Raw genomic sequence first — 15979 nt, forward strand, 5'->3', positions numbered from 1 at the left:
ATTATCAAGCTAATTAATTAAAATGGAGTTTAAACATTGAGTTTCTCAGTGGCACTTCCTTCATCTCAAGTGCTCAACTGTCACGTGTGACTTGTGGCTACCTAGTCCAGTGACACAGGAAGAGTGTGTTTGTACAGCCAGAAGGTTCCCCTGGACACAGAGCAGGTCTCCATAGGTCCCCATGGCCTGGGTCAGATGAGGGATGGCTGTCGACTCTTCGGGGACCCACTGGCTTTGTTCTTGGCCTCCATCTCTACTGCTATCCACCAGGTGAGAGAAGGCTTTCAACACGCAGCAGAGGCCGTTTTAGGCAAGGCTAGACTGCTAGGTTTTGTCTGAGTTACCGAAGAAGACAGGAGGAGCACAGGGAAGCATCTTTGTGGCTCTTTTCTTTCAAATATGCTGGTCACGGCCCTCACATTTTGCATAGGTTACTAATAAGCACAGGAGAGAATAAGATTATTCTTTGGGTGTTGAATGTGTTGAGGGTTTAAGCTCATATGTGCTCCACACCGTGCCTGTCCCTGCTCATTCTTATCTGCTGCCAGGGGTGGGCTGCGCCCACCCCAGCCTGTCGCCTTGTGACCATGGCCTCCACCCGGGAGGAATTCTGACGCTGAAGCCCATTTCAAGAGCCCCTCAGCCCCACGTTCCTTCTTTTATTGGAATAATTTTAAGGTTTCAGCCTGCGCCTTCATCCATAGACTCCATTTTGCATTTAAGATGACCCGGAGATAATTTTGCAGACACTTCTATGACCCCTGCCCTTTGTCCTTGGTTCTCTTTGTGGGTCAGCAGATCCTCTGAGTTTCCAACCTTCCCTTTCTGCTTTATAAGCTGTCATCGTTTGGAAAGTTATTTAAGACCAACGGTCCTTGGACGATCAGACAAGCTCTTTTCTCCTCTGAAGAACTCGACAACAAACCATCTACACTAAATATTAGAGCGTCTTTACCGCAGCCATAAAGTTCAGGTGTAAGTGGGAAGGTGAGCTCTGAGCATGGTTTTCCGTCGCTGTAACTGTTCATGACCCATGGTGGCAGGGGTTTCAGTTTAAAATCCCGGATCGGTCAGAGCTTTGCTCTCAGGAGGAAATTAAAGAAATCACTTGGAAAAGGCTGAACAGTGGGGGAAAAAACAAAAACAAAACAAAACAGAACAACAACAACAACAAAAACAAACAAAAATCCCACAACCAACGAAACCCTCTTGGCTCCAGGAGGGTTCTGCAGAGGTGGACGAGAGGTCTAAGCGCTCTTTCCCACTGAAAAGACAAGACGATTGCTTCTAAGATGACTTCCGGTGGGCCGCCCTGGCTGTCACAATCAGGGAGGTCATGCAGCTAGTGCAGGGCCGAGAGGAGGACTCTCGTTTGGGCCGGTCTAGGGAGAAAGGGAACAAGCCCCGTATCTGCTAAGAGATCAGTTTGCGCCCGATTTGGTTTAAATGCTAAACCCTATGAAATGATCTTAAGCAGAAAAATCAATTTCCCAGAAGTCTCAGATGTACACTGGAACTCTTATATTTGAACTAAATCTAGGTAGAGTTAAATAATTGAGCTTGCTCTCTTTAAGTGATACAAATGTATTTCACGCTACAAGAAACTCAGATGAGTGGGGTAGCGTCAGGGGTGTCCCAGGCGCCTGCGTCCCAGGGAGGCAGGGGGCCACTGGCCGAGATCACACCTGTCCTGACGGGCAGCGCCAGGTGACGCGGAGTCCCGGGCATTTTCCCATCGAGAATGAGCTCTCCGGGATAAGCTCGTGGACAGAGCTGCGTCCTCTGGGAATGGCCTGCACCGCTATCAAGGGAATAAGGGACTCCCATGGGCCTGTAGCAGTTGAGAGGCCGGGGAAGACAACCTGGGGATGTGCTGGCCCTGCAGAGGAGCCGAAGCAAAAGAAGGTCACCGCTCCTGACCCCAGCACGGCACGGGCCTGACTTCGTTTCCTGCTGGTTGACTTGCAATCCAGAGCGTCTCAGAGCTTCTGTTTTGCTTCAGGGAAATGAGACTCGATGCATCCCTTCAGCTGCGTTTCTCGACCGTCCCGGGCCCTGGGGTACGGCGGCCCACACGGCAGATCGCGTGCCCCTAGGAGCTTGTGAGTCTGCTGGCGGCGGCAAGCGGCACAGACCCCACAGGCTTGCAGAAGCCTTGCGTTGGGGAAACTGCGGGAAGGAAGAATACACTTAACAGACCCGGGGCTTCCGAGAGCCCTTGGAGGGGCAGAGTCAGGTCATGCCGCAGAGCACGCAGGCTGCTCGGAGAACGCGTGATCTCACCTCTCCGGGCTCAGATCACGACGGTTACTCGTTCGCCATCACTGTCAGCGTTGCCTTCATCATGTAGGTCAGAGGGAGGAAAGAGAGAGGAAAGTAAGACACTGGGAGAAAGGGGTGAAGGGGAGACACAGGGCTGTGGGGGGGCTTGGCCTTCCCATCTCCCCCATCAGGCCCGTGAGGCCGGCTTTCCTCCCCGTCTCCGCCCGCCCTCAATCCCGCCTCACCCCTCCCACCCCAGCTCATCCAGCGAGGTTCCAAGGAAGTCCTCTGGGGTCAGAGATGGGTCTCGGGGGTCCCCTCCTGGCCCTCGTTGCACCCCCATCTCCATGCCTTACCTGGGGAGCATTTCCAAGGGGGGGCAGCCTCTGGCTAGAGCTGGTCCCTGCTGGGGGAGGAGCAGGGGGCACGGGCCACTCGGGCTCAGAGCTGGAGGCGCCCCCCCACCCCACCATGCAGGGAGCCCTGATGTGCGTGCTTCTCATTGGATTTAAAAGCTGGCCCTTGATCCCTTCTCGGCCTTTTGGCTAAGATCAAGTGTAGTATCTGTTCTTATCAGTTTAAAAGCTGGCCCTTGGGGTGCATTGAAGCTGAAGCCCCATGGCCCAGACATCTGGACAGCTCTTTGGGTCTCCTTGTTAGTGACCCATCTCTCCTCGGAGGGTTTTCCGCAGCTGGATGTCTGCCGTGCGAATTTCAATGACACGGGCCCGGGACCGAAGGCATCGATAACCCGTTGTAAGGATGACGTGGCCGGCGTGGATGCGGCAGATAGAAAGCAGATGAGGGTTACTTGGAGGTGAGCTGTGGTTTTTGACGCTCACAATGGAGGCTCTGAAATCCAAGCTTCCCCTGAGTTTCAATGGCCGGTATTTGTTTGCTTATTTTGGCTGCTCTCTGCCGTTGGAATCCCCCTCTCCCTCCTCCACCGTGGGGCCAGATGACACGCATTCAGTCGAAAACCGTGAATCCAAGGGTCTGGGGCCACTGCTGTCGCCAGCTGTGTGACCCGGGCAGCCGGCTAGCCCTCTGGAGCACTCGGGGTCTCCAGGTCCTCAGGGGAGGGAGTGGATGCCGCGGGAACTCCCTTCATTTGGAGAAGGAGACCGCGGGAGAATGAGATCAGGGGAGGCCCTCCAGGGTCTGCGAACTCAGGCAATGAACCAGGGGGCTGATCTTCTGTATTTTGTATTTTTTTTCTTTTTCTTTTGTGTATTTGCACAAAAGCACACCCAATGTACTTCAGCCCCTTGGCCGTCAAGTGCGCACTTAATTCACGTCCTTCCCCTCGAAAGAGCTGGTCATACTTTGATATGCTTCCATCTCTAAATACGGCTCTGCGTGGAGAGTTCTGCGCTCCCCGAAGAAGGCACGTCCTCGGCGAGGCGAGTGCTCTCCCACGGCGCCCCAAAAAAACGGATGCGTGGACACGAGGAGCGCTCTCTTGCCCGCGCCGCAGGCCGCCGGGGGACATCGGTTTTGGCTTTTATCCAGCAGGAAGGAACAGTAAATAAATGAAGAAGTATATTAGGTTAAACGGCTGACATTTGTATGCAGGGCAGTAAATGTTTGTAGATGAAGAGCAGAAAAAGATTTTTTAATAAATGCTTTTGTGACGGATTTTACACTAAATCATTTCTTGACATTTCGACTAAAACCAACAGCTTAGATAATGGATCTGATGTTCATACCGTGCATATACTCCGGTTTGATAAATCCTCTGCTAAGAGGACCTCCCTGAAACCGATTCCCTCCAGACCGGGAGAAGATTGTATGTGCAGTAAATTACTGGGGGGAGCCGGGGAGGACCCAGGGGCCTGTGCTCCTGCCCACGCTCTGGATCTGTGCTCGGGCGCAGCGAATGCTCTCCTTGGGTTTGGAATTCGGGTTGGACCATGTTAAATAAACTCCGTGGTAGAGATGACTTCATGACGGTTCTATTTTCTGACGGGAGTATTTACTTAAGAAAGCCAGAGACGGAGAGACGGAGAGGAAATGAAGGAGCCAGGCAGGCAGCACGTGGAGAGGCCATTTTGAACAAAACGTTGCCCTGTTTTCCCTCGTACCCTGTGCAGGCCCTCCGAGGTCACCCGTCCTCTCTGACCTGCAGATGGCAGATGGGGACACATGGGCGGCTCTCCTCCGACTCCTCCGGGAGGCCCTGTTTGGTCGTGGCCAGCCCTGGCTCACAGGGTGTTTCTCCCTCCTTGTCTGGACTTCAGGGCCCTGGGTATAGATGCTGGAGTATCTTCGCACCTCCCTCTTGGCTTTTCCTCCCCTGCTGCCTGTCAGGGGTTCCCTTTGTCTTCTGTGTCCTTACCGTTCTCCTGGGTTCAGCAGACTCTCCGTTGTCCTCCCCCTGGGTCCCCGGCTGCCACCCCCTTGGAGCCCCCGCCCCCTCCCTTTGCTGCAGGCAGAGGGGGTGCTCTCTCCTTGCCAGGGTCTGAATCTGGAGAGTTCCATGGGCAGTGTGCAAGCGGTTTCTTGGAGTAGAGCCTGTGTGGCACAGTACCTCCTCCTGAGCCCGTATCTCCGGGGACGATCTCCCACGATCCCATTAGGCCCCTCTTTCTGGTGTCCAGCCCGCACGAGGCACCCAGCGGGTGTCTGTGGAATGAGCGAAGGGACCCCTGGAAGCTTCTGGTCTTAGACTCAGGGCGAATGCCTCATCTTGCATTTTATTGTCACTTTGCACGTGTCATGTAGTTTTCAGAGACACGGAGTGACCTCTTTCGTGATCCGCTTGGGGGTATAGATAAAGCCATCCTTGAGAGAAAAATTAAAGAGCCTTGACAATGATAATTGCTGTTAATATCACTCTGGACATAGGTTTGCTGATGGATGAGTTTAGAAAATTTGCTTCCGAAACACACAAACTAACGTGAGAAACAGCCCAAGGTTGGGCTGGTGGGTTGGCGTCTGCAGGACAAGAAATGGCATCTCGGGGGCTGGGCAGGAGGTCCCTGGCAAAGCTAGTGGGAAGCAGGGTCAGGGCACGCTGCCCCCCGAGCCGGCCGGGACCCCGGGATCACTGTGGGGTGCAGCCTCTCAGGGGTGCCCTGCCATCCTGGGGACACCACGGGGCCGTGTCCCCTGGGGGGGCTGAGAAATTCCCAGGGCCTGCAAGGGGCATCCAGTACCTTCCTGCTCTGATTTCCTTTTCCCGTTTTACATACTCAGTTTCCCTGGTGAATAGTCCTTGGCAGGTTTCCCGAGATATCAAATTCCGGGAGAGAAAATACACAGGTCATGTGTAAGGACTAAATAGAACCCTTAGTTGGAAATGACTCTTGTCAGGTGTCTGGGAAGCAGCTCCGCCTTCAGCTACGAGTTAATCAGACAGAGCCGCGCGCGAGGAGCGCGGCCACCGGGCCCTCGGCGGCCTCCCGACGCCTCCCTGACTCACCTTGGGCAGGTCACGGCGTTTCCCGGGGCTGCAGCTTTCTCATCTCACTAATGAGGGGCTTGCAAGAGCTTGGCCGCGCCGCTCGCAGGCCCGCGAGTGTGGAATCCCGCCCGCCGCCTCCGTCCCCGGCAGCCCGGTCCGCTGCAGCGGGGCGCAGGGCTGGGCGGCGCTTCACGCCCTCGGCCGCTGGTGGGGCCGCGGAATCATCTCCGCTTTGCTTTGCAACGCGCTCGGGCTCGTTTCTGATCATAGAAACAGGGGCGGAGAGCGCGTTAAAAGTAGTCACCAGGTAGGAAAGTCTAAACGCTTTCCGCGCTGATGGTGGTGACCACTGGAGCAGGTCAGGACCCAGGGATGCCGGGGTGGGGGGAGTTCTGCACGGGGGTGCGCTGCGAGTGTGTGCCTTGCACTTGGCCGGGCAGGGCCCTGGAGGCCCTGGGGTAGTGGCTGCTTTGTGGGCCAGCGTGGCTTGTCAGGAGAGGCTTTGACCCTGAGCCTCGATATTCTCATCTGCGAGATGGGGATGCCGGTGCCCTTCCAGATGCCTGAAGAACGCCCAAGGCAGTCATGAACGTGGTGAACACGCACACGGCCCTCAGAAAGGGGCTTCGCTCCGCGCGATCTGAGCCTCAGCTGTTACGAGTGCCGGTTTTCCTCCGCTGACTCCCTCCAGTTATGAGCTTTTCCACGGACTGGGAAGAAGATGGAGCCTCTGGTTTCATAGCCCTGGTGATCTGGCTGTCCTGGGTGACTTCAGCATGGAGACAGAACGCTGGCCCAGGGTGGGCAGAGTCTGCATAGGCAAAGAAGTAGGTGCGCCTTTGCTTCCTGGGCGTTTGACCCGAGGGCGCACTGGGCTCATCTTTTGGTTGGTGTCCAGGCCAGCGTGGGTTTAACGTAGGCGTTTCATGAGCCCCCAGAGCACCAGGAGTCAGAGCACCTTCCAGGCTGACTGGGTGGCCAAGGCCATCACTGACTTTGCTTTGCCACCTGCGTCCTGGTGTGTTGGTCCCTGCGGATTCTCAATTGCTGTTTGTTGAGTGAGTGAGCAGTACAGCCCCATTTGGGGAAACACTGCATCCAAATCTCCTGAAAGTGGGGGCCCATCGGGTCTTGCCCCATGCCCTTCCCATGCGGCGGTGCCAGTCCTGATGTCTTAGAGTCTCCTGGGAGGAAATGGGGACCTGTGATGCTGTGAAAACTGTCACCACCTGTGTGTACAGGCTTCTGTGTGACCTACCCAGACCCCTGCCACAGGCAGTGTTAGGGACCCGCTGTGTTTCTTAAACAGCCTTATTGAGCTTACAGTTTATATAGCATAAATGCACCCATTTCAATGTAAATGCCAATGATGTTTAGTAAATTTACCGAGTTGTGCAATCCACACTATAATCCAAATTTAGGACTTTTCCACTGACCTGAAGAGATCCCTATTGTCCCTTTGCAGCCACTCCCCACCCCCACCCCAGCCTCAGACAGGCACGCACCCACTTTCTGTCTACATAGATTTGCCTTTTCTGGACGCTTCGTATCGTGGAATCATGGAGTATGTGGTCTTTGCCAGCATCAATACTGGCTCCTCTTCCTCCTGGTTCCCGGCAGGAGACAGTTTGTGTTTGTGGTTGGAAAGTACCTGGGGGTCAGGGAGATAGCTGCCCTTGTCCACACTGGCTGTAACCACAAACCTGTGCCTCGTGTCCGGCACCCCGTGGTCTGATGCAGTCCCCTTCCCATCTGCTTTCTGTGGGCCATCCACTCTCCGTTCTTTTGCTCATCCCTAAGATCCAGATCCCTGCTTCTGTGTGGTGACGCACAGAGCCTACATTCAACGTGCTTATGTCAGTGCTCATCTTTCCTCCCCACCCAGCAGGGACCATGCTGCTAGTAAGAAGCGTGTCCTTCCCCTGGTGGACAGACTTTGAGGTAGCTTGTGGGTGGGGCCTGTGACCCACTTCTGGCCTTAGCCCACTGCAAAAGCAGGTGATCCTGTGACCTAAGATCGTAGCAAGTCCTCCTGCTGGGAAGCCTCACATGGCGAGGAGCTAAACGTGCTCTGGAAACTGAAGGTCACCCCCAGGCAGCGCCCCAGACCCAAAGCTCCCAGTTTTATACCTGCAAGGAACAGGATTCACCCAACAACTGTGTGAGCAGGAAAGTGGATCCTTCCCCAGTCAAACCACCAGATGAGAACCCTGCTCTGGTCAGCACCTTCCTGGCAGTCTTTAAAGGCCCAAGCAAAGGACCCAGCTGGGCTTTGGAACTATTAGATGATGCATGTGTGTATTTTAAGCGGCAAACTTGAGTTGATGTTACACAGCCATAGAAAAATACTCATCCTCCACATGAGGTGGCCGTCTCCCAGCCCACATGCCTGCCCCATGGTCGACTTCAACCCTTCTGCCCTTTCTCACTTTATTTTTATTTATTTTTTAAGATTTTATTTATTTACTTAGAGAGACAGAGAGAGGAGGAACAGAGAGAGAGAGTGTCTCAAACAGACTCCACGCTGAGGGCAGAGTGCAGGACTCAGTCCCACGACCCTGAGATCACGACCTGAGCCAGAGTCAAAAGTCAGGCCCTTAACCCACTGAGTCATCTAGGTGCCCCTTCCCTGCCTCACTTTCGGTCTCTCATCTTGCCCAGGATTATTGCAACGGGCTCCCACCGATCTCCCTGCCTGTGGACCCTTCCCAACCTGCCTCTCCCCTCCCACTTCATTCTGATGTGGACAGATCCTTGTGCAAACCAAGCCTTGCCCTCACAGACCCCTTGTGGTACAACCTGGATCTCACCTTGGGCTGCAGGGATCTCATAATCTTGTTCCAACACGCTCCTCAAGCTTTATTTTGTCTCTCCCGTTCATACACCTATGTTCTGGCCATGTTGAATGACTTGGCCGTTCTTAGCCCTTCTGGGTTTGTCCTGCCTCTGTGACTTTGCATCTGCTGTTCTTCTCTGGAATGTTCTTACATCTCTTTTCAGCCTGAAAAACCCTTATTCATTCTTCAAAACCCCAGGTTCAATAGCACCTCTTTTTGAAATCTTCCATGGACTCCCTTGAGGGCAAAGATTTGGACTTTGCGTGGCACACTGCTCTCTCACCGACTGTCACACTATATTTTAGTTTGTGTCCCCAGAACACCCAGTAGAGTGTGGACTTGCTTTCCCCAGCCCTATAAATTGATCAACACCTATGGTGTTTCATGAACACTTTTAGAACAAATAGCTCACTATCTGCTCAAGTACCATGACCTCATGTCATGGGTATCCTTAAGGGTCTTCGATTTCCAGGGTGTTGGGTGTGTGGGTTGGGTGAGATGGGACAAAGGGAGAGATGGGTTCCAGATTCAGGGACTCATTCTGGAATGTGTTGCCAATCTGAATGTCCCTGTCATTGTTTTACTGAAGTTCCGTCCTGAGCAGGGGGGCCCGTGAGACCCAGGGCTCCTGCTGCTCTGTCCTTCTGGTGCCCTCCTCCATCCCTGGATGGTGTCCCCAGCTTGTGGTTACCCACATGATAGAAGTCTCAAACTATGCGGAAAGGACCCAAGATACTGTGGACCGTTGCCTGATTTATCCTGCAACTGCCCCCAGGTATCCCTGTCACACCTCGCCCCCTCCACCGCCAGCTACTGCTTTGGTTTCCCTGGTGCTCCTCCAAGCCAACGCACATGTTTTCCTTATTTACCTGCTTGTTCTCTGTTTCCCCTAGGGATAGCCGGAAGGCTTGTGGGACTGGGGGCCCCATGGGTGTCCTTTCTACATTTCTGGTGCCTGGAAGCTTGGGACATTCCGGGCACTCAGGGTCATGGGTTGAATGATGTGCAGGGAGCCTGGTCCCTGGAGCCCCGCTCTGCCCACACCTAGGCTTCCTACCGTCCCTGACTTTGTAAAATTCAGACCCAGGGAGTCAGACTCTTGCTTACGCCACTTCGTGGTCGTGCCATTCCCCTTAGAATAAAGAAAATAGCCCTCACCTCTAAAAATCTTTTATTTATCCATTCATCCGAGATTCAAGATTTTTAAAAACCCTGGCTTTTTGTGGATTGCCCTGAAATTTAACCCAAACTAACTCTAGCGTTAACCCTAAAGTCTAGAAGATACAACATGAATTCTCTTCCTCGGTCATTTTTATTTTAGAAAACAATTTCAGTTTGTCTTCCTCTATGATACAATTCTGAATACTCAGAGCCTGCCAGTAGGCTTTGGTGATTACAATTTTAGGGGCTTAGAGCTTCAAGGGTGAGGGTAAAGATGGTACTTCCCACTGGGTGGCGCTCGGGGGTGGAGGTCTGATCATAATCCTTTACCTGGGCTATCTGTGACCCTTTGCCATCCCATTCCTGTGCGATGATGGATACGGGGTGGGGTGATTGATTTCCCAAAGCTGTCTCTATCAGTTTCGTGTTCTTCGCAGAGGGCAGAGGGAAGCCCCTCCCCTCTACTTCTGCTGGGGCTTGTTAAGCCGTGGCCTTGGGGGCCAGCTGATCAGTGGGGAGAAGCAGCAAGCTATCAGCGGTTTCTGCAGTCAGCGGGCAAGGACAGCCTGTGGCTACTCCAGCCCACGGCCTGGTTGCACTTCATGGAGACGTGTTACCTTGGTGGAGATATAAAGGCAAATCACATTGGCATGACAGAGCCCACTTAACTCTCTCTGGCCCGATATTTGGGAAAGATGTCAAGGACGGACAGGTCCTGGGCCCTGTCGTTGGGCAGTGGCCACTGTGCCCTGCAAGGTACGCAGGTCAGTGCTTCTCAGGGTGATTTTTTCTATCACTGAGTCCACGGAACAGAAAGGGAACGTCCTTTCTGGCTGCCTTAGGGAGCACGAGGTGAATCAGATAGCTGCTTCTAAGCCAGCGCTGCTTGTATAATAAGTGGCCCTAAGACATTAAGATGATTTCTTTTGGGCCCACTGGAGATTCCCTGAGGACACTTGCAGTTGGTGTCTCGTTGCGTTGTCAGCCTTGGATCACACCTGTGCTTAGAAGAGGTGTTTTTGGTGTGGGGCCAAGCCAAAGGCTGCCTTCTGTCAGCTGCGTGAAGGCAGCCGGTAACTGCACGGGCCTGTCTTCAGTTCCAGGGGCTACAGTGAGTGGCAAAAGGCGCGTTCGGTCCCAATCCAAACTATTCTTCAGGAAGTGCTGCCTGAACCAGAGGGGGGAACTGTGTGCCTCCAAGGGACTCGTGCGCCCCCCGGGGAAGGCCCCATCCTTGGCTGGGTGTGACAGGTACGCAGCCATGCCTCAGGACCTGGGGTCCAGACAACCACAGCATGAAGGGAGTGGACATGGGGACGTCCGACCTCCAGTGAGGGGACGAGATGCAGGGCACAGGTGTGCAGAGAGGAATGAGGCTTACTGCTTGCCCTTCCCTTATAGCCGGGGCTTCACCCCTGGTTCTCCGGAGTTTCTTCCCGCACTGCCTCAGCATACCCCGCTCTGTGCAGGGGTAGCTGCCGGGAAGCCTGCCTGATTTTCCAGGGGTGCCTAGTTCCACCCGCAAAGCATGTAGAGTACAGCTGTAAGTGGCCCGTCTCACTCACGCACCTCCTGGCCTCTCCAATAATGCATTTGATCTGGCCTCTGAAGGCCTCCCAGATGCCCACAGAGTGGGGCTGGGAATGTGCCACCCCAGGGAGGCCCCCCTTGCTGCGATCACCAAGGTAGCACGGGGGCTCTGGGGGCCACGCTGAGCTGAACTGCTAATTGCCACCCCTCAGTGTCCCTGCGATTCCTGCCAAGCCCTCTGGTCAGCGAGAGCTCCGCGGGAGGTCCAGGGGTCCGTCTTCACTTTTACGGCACCAATTAACTTCCTCTGCCTTTTCTTCTGGGCTCGTGGAATTACTCCGCACTCTTTGCAAGGATGTTTAGTAATTCTCATCGACTGTCGAGGAGCCTGCTGGGACGCTGCCAACTGATCTTAACAAGCCCACTTACTGCAGGATTTCCCACTGCTTTCCTGGGCTAGGAATTCCTTAACCAAAGGCACATCTCCCAGGAGAACTTTGAGAAGGGGCCTCGTTATGAATATTTTGATGTTGAAAATGTTCAGCGTGCAAGTTGGTTGTAAAGCCGGCCAGTGTGTTTGGAAGCACAGGGTGGGCCTTGGGCAAACTTGGAGCAGGGTGGGATTCTGGTCCCGCCTCTCTGCCTTTTATCCTTGGCTCTTCTTTCTTCTTCCCGCGCACCCTGGGAACCCCGGCTCCGGCTGCTCCCCGCTCCTCCACGCGGCCGCACTGAAGGCGCGCGCGCTAATTGGTGATTAGGCGCTAATGCATGGCGATTGTTGGCTTGTTTCCTCTCCTGGATAACTTTTCCTCCTTTTCATATTAGTTAGACCCTTTCATGTCTTAACAAGAGGGGCCAACTTGTATAAGATTTCAGGAATGGTAGGTGGGCGAGATCTGAGCTTCTGGCGCCCCTCCCAGATGCACAGTCTGCGTGGCCTCGTGTGCCGTTCCGAGCTGCGGCTGGCCCTGGGACCGGGGGTAACGAGAGAGACGGGGTGAGGGGGTCACCTCCCCAGTCCTGCCTGCAGAGGATACGAGGGAAGGAGGGTCTCTGGCTGCTGTGGGGTCCCTTGCGGGAGGGGAGGATGAAGCTCACGTGTGTTGTATCTGGGTGGCCAGGCTGACAGGAACACCTGCAAGCGCAGACTCTGTTTGGGGCGTTAAGTAGGTGGAGGGAGCTTTCGGCTAGAAATAGACACAGTAGGGCATTAGAATTTGCCATCGGGCAAGCTGAGGGGTAATCAGCTTATTACACGAGGAGTCTTGCTTATCCGAGAGCTGCTGAAAAGACTCAGGAACAAAATCAATCTGAGGAATGGGCAAGAAGGATGCGTATGAATTCACCGTGGGGTTGGATTCTGAGACCTGATCCATCTTTATCTCCCAGATTCCGCAGGAATGGGAAAGAGACCACATGGAGCAAGATCTTGGTTCTTCAGAGAGACAGACCGGGTCTTCTAAGTTTAGTTCCGTGCCGTCAGAAAGCACCTGCTGGAGAGCCGGGGATGGCCGACACCTGAGCCGTGCAGGACGGTAGTGGTTCACACATTCAGATCTTGAGCACATCCAGTGTGCCAGTGTGCCTGAGGAACGGAATATTTCCTTTCATTTACCCTGAGTTATTTTCAATGTAATCTGGGTACCCACCTATGGCTGAGGCCTCCCTAGAAGATAGGGCCTCCCGGAGCAAGGTGTGTAGGTAGTAGTGCGAGGGGCTTAGGGATGGGGCCGAAGGGGAGTGCAGGGCGGTGATCTGGAACGGTGGAAGGTGCCAGAGGCAGAGGACATGTGCAGTTTGTGGGCACATCTGGGCGAGCCCCTGGGGGCGATGAGAAGCCGCAGAAGTACCAGAGTAGTGCACTCAGATTTAGAGTCCAAAAGACCCCCCTTCTGGAGTTCTTGTTCAATTAAGACCAGGGGCTGGAGGGTAAGCCAGGGAAGGTTGCAGTGGAGGTAAATACACACATAACATACAGAGCTAATGGTGTATAATTACGAGGGATGCTTAGTGCCAGGGCCTGTGCCCAACACTCCTCACTGATGATCATACCACCCGTAGAAAAATATACCAAGGGGAAAGTTGTCTGGGCTTCGAAATCAAGCCACTGGCTGTTGAGAGAGAAAGATCAACAGGAAATGAAGAAGCCTCCATGCCCGGCTTGGAGATGGGGGTGGTGTTCTGAGAGACAGGGAGCCTGGGCCGGGTGCAGGTGGGGACACACGTGTTGCTGCGTTAAGTCAGACTTGGAGTGCTGCCTCCCTCAGGTCGACACCTCCGCTGGGGGCCACAGGGCAGAGCCAGGAAGGTGGCTTCTCAGAGAGTAGGTATGACCCTGGACGGAGGCAGTGACAGCTGGCAGAGCTGACTGTCCTTGCGTCACGGGTATGGCCCACTCCTCTGGCACTGGCGGCAAAATGGAGGTGTCTGGGAAGCTGAAAGGGGGCTGGCCACACCACACGGTGACAGAAAGAGCTGGTGTCCACGGGACAGAGCTGTGATCTAGGAGCTCACCTGGGCAGGTGCTCTGAAAACCGATGTGGCCACTTACTAACTCATGAGGTTACTATTTATGCATCTATTTTTAAGAAGTGTTTTCTGCTTTACATTAAAAAAAAAAAAAAAAGCACATCGTTTGAACGGACCTACTTCTGTCTTTATTTATCCTTCCTGATTTATCCTAAAGAGATAGTCCTGTCCTGGGCAAAGCTTTAGTCTGCAGGACGTTCCCCGCAGCCGTGCTTATTGGACGCCGGGCAGGGGCCTCGGGGAATTACAGGGCGCTGTAGCCTTGAGTCCTTTATGTGATGATGCAGGAAAATATTTAGGAACTTGAAAATTGTTCAGATTGGGTGGATAAGTGAATAAAGGACCACTTATGAAATAGCACATAGCGTTTACCCACATTTTTCTTTAAAAAAGTTGATGTGGGGGCACCTGGGTGGCTCAGTCATTTAAGCCTCTGACTTCGGCTCAGGTCATGATCTCAGGGTCCTGGGATCGAGCTCCGCATCGGGCTCTCTGCTCAGCAGGGAGCCTGCTTCCCCTCTTTCTCTCCGCCTGCCTCTCTGCCTACTTGTGATCTCTCTCTGTCAAATAAATAAATAAAATCTTTTAATAAAAAAAAAAAAGTTGATGTGTTTGTGGAAAAAATTAGGATATTGTAATAAAAAACAGGTTACTCCAGGAAGTAATTACAGGTGTTTCTGAATTTCCTTTTTTTTTCTTTTGCTTTTGTGAATTTTGTAAAAAAAAATCCTCTTCTATAAATTAGAAGAAATATCATTTTGTTTTGTATAGGAAGGATGGAGGGCTGAGGTGTCACGGGTGCAGGGGGAGGTAGAGAGGCTCTGCCCAGGAACGGGGCTCCATCTCCCTGAAGCTCAAGGTAGTAGATGGTTTTCAGATGTGAAAACATAGGAAGGCAGTTTCCAGTGAAGCCTTTGTCCTCAATCAAAAAAGCGTTTTCCTCCTTTGGAGAAAGCAAAGCACAGGTTGTCTCGTCCCGGGCATTGAGCTGGCCTTGTGGCGTGGCGGAGGCCCAGTGGGACCATGGCTCTGTGAGCAGACGGTGACTCTGTGACTCCCGAGCACTCAGCCGAGAAAGGCAACTCATGCCCAAGCCTGGATCGGTGCGATGCTGTCCGAGGGTGTCCGTGCAGAGCCCCGGGCCCTCCCGGTGACAGCAGCTCGCTGAAGTGGGATTGCCCACTCAATTAGCTCGCAGGATTCCTGTTCCCAAGGGTCCCAACTGTCAGGCAGGATCCACAGGCATGTGATGAAGGGCGCATGTCATTAGGCCCCAGGCTGGGGCTGGGCCCCTCCATCAGTGGCGCTCATAAGCTGGGCAGAGCCGGGCCACAGAGCTGGGCTCGTGCAGACGGGACAGTTCAAGGTTTTTTAATTGGATCCCTGCTCCCTTCTGGCACAACCATTTGGTGATGGGCTGGCTTTCTATAAGAGAAAGCATAGGAATTCTTCAACTATGGTGCTATATTCTAGAAAAACCCCGCATGGGTGCTGCTCCAGTCCCCGGCCTGGAGGGTTCTGGGCATCTGGGCGCTTGCAAACCTGACTGCTCTGGAATGATCCTGCGGCTGTTTCCAAACTTGGAGAGACACGAAAATCGGTCATCTGAGGGGGATGGTTTCCTGGCCTAGCCTGAAAGTTTTGGTGTTAGCTGTGGGCTGTTTTCCTTATTTTGTGTCGAGGTCCCGTATTTTTCTGGGTTGAGAGATAGATGTTTTTCTTCCAATAAAATGGCCTGCCATTTAAAACGGTGCCCGTGTGGACGTGGCCAGAGCAGGGTTCGCTTAGCACACACTCCCCAGGGGGTCTGCTCCCCCTTTGAGGGGCAGGGACTCCCGCGCCCACCCAGAAGGTAGGTCCCGGTTTTGCTGCCTCTTATGAATTATTTGGACTTTATCTTTAATATATATTCAGATGTTGATCTTTTCATGAATTCAGAAAGGGCTTTTACCTTCCAGACTCCCTGCGTGAGGTTCTGGTGCGCTGCCTGCCCTCCGTCGCGGCGGCAGGTGTGGTCTCCGTGAAATATTTGCCGCGTGGGCTGTCCTGGGTCTTGACTGTTCGTGTTTTTTCCCAGGAGTTTTAAAAATTTCTTTTAGAACGATAAACAGAATTTCGGGTTCACGTTTTCGTGGTATTTCTCCTCCCCAACTCCTCCTCTTCCTCGTCTTCTTCCTCTGCCTCTTCTCTCTCCGCCACCACCTCGCCTCTTACCGTCTCTCTCTCTCTCTCTGTCTCTCATTAGCAAGAACTG

At 53.6% G+C, this 15979-nt stretch overlaps 1 pseudogene; it reads left to right on the plus strand.

The window, feature by feature from the left end:
• The first annotated feature begins 2787 nt into the window (after window positions 1-2787).
• LOC116573824 lies at window positions 2788-2881 on the plus strand (annotated as a pseudogene).
• The last annotated feature ends 13098 nt before the right edge of the window (window positions 2882-15979 follow it).

The sequence above is a fragment of the Mustela erminea genome, chromosome 14 (assembly GCF_009829155.1).
Source record: "Mustela erminea isolate mMusErm1 chromosome 14, mMusErm1.Pri, whole genome shotgun sequence".
Lineage (NCBI taxonomy): Eukaryota > Metazoa > Chordata > Mammalia > Carnivora > Mustelidae > Mustela > Mustela erminea.